Genomic DNA, 5,565 nt, shown 5'->3' with positions numbered 1-5,565 from the left:
AGAGAGGTGGGGGGGGGACCCTTAAATCCATTTCCCTTTGCTTGTGTCATTTACTGTTATCAAATCATCTGGCAATGTCGTGCCAATTTCACCAAAGTGTGGATTCTGTTATGTGGCTTCCATGATTGTTGTACTTTACTTAAAGGCGAGAAAAAAAGTTGTATTTCTTTTTTCTCCCAAGTAGGGGGATATATGTTTACCATTTCGGACACAGAAAACATGTTTTGTACTCACGTTTCCCCATGTCGATTAATTACAGCTGTAACGGGAGCTCTCGTGGCCTAATGGTGTTTGCCTCTAATTCAAAGGTCCCAGGTTCGAATCTGGGTAGCGACCCAAAAATGTTCTCCTCTAAAATTGTCTCCTTTCACCTTCTTTCTTTCTCTTTTGCAATATTCTATCGTCTGCTTTCGCCTCCACTTTCTTCCCCCATCCACTCACCTACTTTGTCCCCTCTTCTTGGCTCCTGACTCTTTCTGCAGCCTTTCTACTGCTACTCCTTGGCTCCTTCTTACTGCTTGCTTTCAGCCACACCCCCGATCTTCTGGTAGGGAAGATCTACACCTAGCCTTCTCGGACAAAGGCGAAAAATCTCGGAGGTCCCGTGTGCAAGTTGCGCACGTTAAAGATCCCTTGGCGGTCTAAAATCGGTAAGAGTAGGACTCGGCCGCCACGGGGTAAAATTCTAAATTTCCTACCAATTGAAAATGTTTGGTGTGTCCCATGCTCTCATATGACCTTATGCAGTTGCGAGTGCCGTAAAACACTTACCAAAAAAAAAAAAGCAAGCTGTAACACTCTGCATGGCAAAGATGCCGCATGTTGAGTGTAAAAATAATCTGGATTTAATATCTTAAGCAAACGCAATGTTGATGAAGAAAGCTCATGTTTATCCGAATTTTTGAAGTAGCAGTTTGGCGCTTAGCTGTCTCTCGCAGGAGTCCCGAGTTCGATTCTGGAAACAGCATTCATTTTCATCTAGTTTCTTCAGTCTGTCTGATTGAATGTTTTATCCCTCTCAGCCCGGGTTGTCTCTGTTAAGCACGGCTGGAAGCCAGATTTCTGAGTGATCGAAATTGCATTGAAGCGGATGTGAAAACACCTAGGTTCTACATGAAAGAAAAAAAGACAATTTAGAACCGGTTTTTCCATAGTGAGATCCCGTGTTTTCCGTAAGTACTCCTACAGGGATCATTACCGCTAACGTCACTCTGCCATCAGATTTTAATGAGTGTCTTCTGTTGTTTGCAGGTTGTCATGGATACGTCATTATCACTCCTCGGCTTATTTTATTTTTCTCTACTCAGCTGCTATTACAATTTGGTTTTCCCGTAGCCAGCAATGGTTGCGTTAGAGATGAGACTGTACTTGCGACATTTAAAGGGGGATAATAAAAAAATCTCATTTCGCTCTGGTATAAATGCGTGTTTCCCATACAATGACTGTGCAAGGCACAATGAGTGCGAGTGCGTGCCTCTATATTGACAGTGTTTGTGTTTGCATTCAAAGGGGGAAGAACTCTCAGAGTGTTTGGAAAAACCATGTACTGTCTGGTTCTTACTTGAACGTTTTTTGTTCGTTTTTTTTAACTTTCCAGCACTGGAATGAGTTTGAGAATGGACTCTTCCACACCATCCGGGTTTAAAGTGAAGATAATATTCTTTGTGCGCGTGATATTTTTTCGTTTTTTTCTGGTTATTTAGTTTTTATGTAATGTTTTACACCCCGTTGAACGACCTAGGCCATTTCTGAAGGTGGGCTGTTTTAGTTTTAGAAGAGGTTTTACGGCGCTCGCAACTACACAAGGTCATATGAGCGCCAAAAGATTAGAGGTGTTACAAGAGAGTAACAAACGTAAAAAAGAAGGAGGGGAGATAAGGCGAAGAGTCTAACTACTGCGCAGTGGTTTACCAGTCGGTGGCTGGGATTTATTCCAGGACATCCCGGGACGGTAAAGAGAAACTCGACCATCAATATTATTTTCGTTGCTTTCAGTTCTACTTGTAAGTCAACATGTCAAACTTCAGTACGAACTCCAACAGCAGCTCTCTGTGTGGATCGGTGGTAGAAGAAGTTTTCAAATCAACGTCCAACAACACGACTTGTCACGTAATTCCTGTGGTCCAATCAGATTCTTTTAATGGAACACTATCTAGATTTTCTACAGCGGTCTCAGTCTTTGACATCACCAAGATTGTCTTCGTGGGTATCTGTTCTGTTTTCATCATCACTGCGAATATTTGCACGCTGGTTACAATCTGGAGAACAGAATCTCTCCGGACATTGACAAACGCTTTCGTGGCCTGCCTCGCTGTCACTGACGTCACAACCGGCGTTGCTATGATACTGGTGGGTTTGTTTGGCTTCCCGCCAACGAGAGTTACCCTCTTCCATAACGTTAACCGACTGTGTGTCTTTATGCAAGGGCTTGGCGTTTCCATGGTCATGTTATCCATCTGGATCATGGTATACATCTCAATAGATCGCTACTTGTTTATTTGTCGTCCGTACCTGCATCCAAGAGTGATGACAAAGAGGTTATTCGTCAGTGTAATGTTTATCGTTGTGACATTTTCAGTCATGTACAGTTTTCTTCCCCAAATACTTTTCGTAGGTGAAATTGGGGTCTGTGACATCACTCAGACAATCCCCATGTGGTACTGGCGGTACTGTATAAACGTCATGTATTACACGGCTGTTATAACTATCGTAACGATGTACAGCCTCGTTTTACAGGCCGCTTTCAGGCAGAAAAGGGCCATTAAAACCACTGGCCCACTTACAGTAACCGATGAAGAGAGGAACAGACAAAGACAAGTACTTCGGCGATCCACTTTAAAAAGTGTCAAGTTTTTTTTGTCTGTTTTCGTCGTCTTCTTCGTGTGCATTACCCCGAATATCCTCCTCTTTGCCTTCGGAAACGATATCGTTGTACGGTCAGAAATATGGAACTTGTGCTCATTGTTAGCCATGATGAATTCTGGCATGAATTTTATTATCTACGGGATTCAGAATAAACAATTTCGACAATCTTTGATCAAAGCAGTATGCATCAGGTGTGGGTGATTGTTGGATGTAGAATCAAGTTTCGAACAATCGAGCTTTCACAAGCATAATAGATTATAATTCTCCCCTACTCCCCCCCCTCTCCCTCTATTTTCTCTCTCTCTCTCTCTCTCTCTCTCTCTCTCTCTCTCTCTCTCTCTCTCTCTCTCTCTCTCTCTCTCTCTCTCTCTCCCTCTCTATCTCTCTCTCTTTCTCTCTCTCTCTCTTTCTCTGTCTCTCTTTCTCTCTCTCTCTATCTCTCTCTCTCTCTCTCTCTCTCTCTCTCTCTCTCTATCTATATATCTATCGATTTATAGGTAACCCTCTCTCTTGGCATGTGCGTATGTGTGCGTACATGTGTGTGCGTTTATGTGTTGGTGTGTAAGTGTATTTAAAAAATGTACGTTACATTTCTCAGTCCATTATCTTTCTGAGCAGCTGTTTTGCACACACACACAAAATTACATCAATTATTGTTGGGGGTTTTTGTTGTCTTTTAAATGGCTACCATCTTAATCATGATCATCGTTAAACATTACACGGGGTGCCCACTACGGACGGGATCGGCCGATCGAGGCGATCGCCCGACTCGATCGCCTCAAAAACAAACATGTTTGTTTTCAGTTTCAGGCGATCGAGTCGGGCGATTGGCCCGATCCAGCTGTAGTGGGCACCCCGGTATTACATATTTCAGTACAACATATTAAGTCATAAGTGTTGGGACCAGATACTGCTTGATTTTTCCTAAATACCACAACCGATAGTTTTATTTTGCACGTAGCCGGTTATAGGATGAAAAAAAAAGTGCAGCACAATGCAGCTGGCCGATTCTCTGCACAAAGCCGGTTCGAGCATGATGCTTCCGCGCACAGCCGTGACACGACGCGTCATGTAGTCGGTTAGGTGCAGCTGTGTGCTACTGTTCGCTGTCATTGGCCAAACAAGTATAGATCTACATGGATATGCCAAGTATTTAAACTAATATTTTAATGAAAGCTGACTGTTTTTTAAAAAATGCTTCAGAATGACAAGTTCACTGTTTCGACTGGCTCTTTGTCAGTAAATTAATTAACCCTAGTGGTTGAGTGTAAGTATGGATACTGGGCATGGGGGGTATGGGTTCAAACTTTTTGGCCTCTCCTTTCTTAATGGAGACTTAATACTTTTAGCATTCTTAAATCACCAGCTAACCCTAAACCCCTACGATACCTTCTTAGCTGTAATTATTCGATACTTCCTATTTGATGCAAACCTGACAAGTCTATTCTGACCAGAGCATCTTTTCGTTTCTGTTGAGATATTTTAGTCTTTTATATCCCAGCCTTTTGGTCTCATTTTATCTTCAGTTGTGCTACCCAATCTTTTTCTTTCGAGAAGGAAGTCCCCCACCATGATAATTTGTACATGTGTACCATTTCCTTCGGAAGCCTAGGTGGTGACCCATACTCTGATGATACATTCAATATCAAAGCGTTGGCAAATTTGTTTTAAGTAACAACCCCAATGCGTTGGAGAAGCATTCATTGTTGAAACAAACAAAGGGAGGACAATAGACGAATTTCTTACTAGTATCAAAATGATTAAAATAAACAGATTATCATGCCACAGAACTATGTACAGAGACTCATTCTCCACAACTAACTGAGATGCCATCCCGATTACATTCGTAAGGGGCGCTTCTGTTTCGAAAACTGGTATAGACACGACAACCCTAGCTCAAAATACAGGGCGCTGCACAGCGGCGACTGACAGTGGCAAGGTCGTAAACTGTTCTGTATTTGTGTAATATTGTGCATTTATGTATCTATGTTATTTATACATGTATTTATGTATGTACGTATTTACAATTATGTATATATGTATGTAAATGTATGTTTTCCTTTGTAAACCAAAGTGCCCTTCAGGGACAAATAAAAGTGTAATTTATTATTTATTATTTATTGGATCTTCTTTAAAGGGGGGGGGGGGGGGGAGAAGGAGTTCCACCTCAGGGCTGAAATGGCCATTACTGAGTCAAACGACTCGAAACTTTGCATGTAATGGACACTTAACACAAAATTCCTTGTGTAAGAAATCTTCTGTTGGTCATGATAATTTTCATTTTAATGGCCACCATCTTGAATATTTTGTTATTTATTCCCAATGTTTTTATTCCGAAAGTTAGCGATGGAATCAGTTTGCCTTTCAGAAATAGGTAGGCAAAACGGTTTTTTTTTGGTTATCGTAAAGTAGCTGTGGTTTTTGTTTGTTCTTTAATTTTTTGGTAAGTGTTTTACGGCGCTCGCAACTTCATAAGGTCAAATGAGTGCGCGAGACACATTAAACATTTTCAGTTGGAAGGAAATTTGAAATTTCGATTTTGGACTACCAAGGGATCTTTAACATGCGCAACTTGCACTCGGGACCTCCGAAATTTTAATTTTTCGCCCTAGTCGGAGAAGGCTAGGTGTAGATCTTTCCTATCAGAAGACCAGGGGTGTGGCTGAAAGACAGCAATAAAAAGGAGCCAAGGAGGAGTAG

The sequence above is a fragment of the Aplysia californica genome, unplaced genomic scaffold (genome assembly GCF_000002075.1).
Source record: "Aplysia californica isolate F4 #8 unplaced genomic scaffold, AplCal3.0 scaffold00103, whole genome shotgun sequence".
Taxonomy (NCBI): Eukaryota; Metazoa; Mollusca; class Gastropoda; order Aplysiida; family Aplysiidae; genus Aplysia; species Aplysia californica.
The sequence above is the reverse complement of the archived record's forward strand: the minus strand, read 5'-3'. Positions refer to the sequence as shown.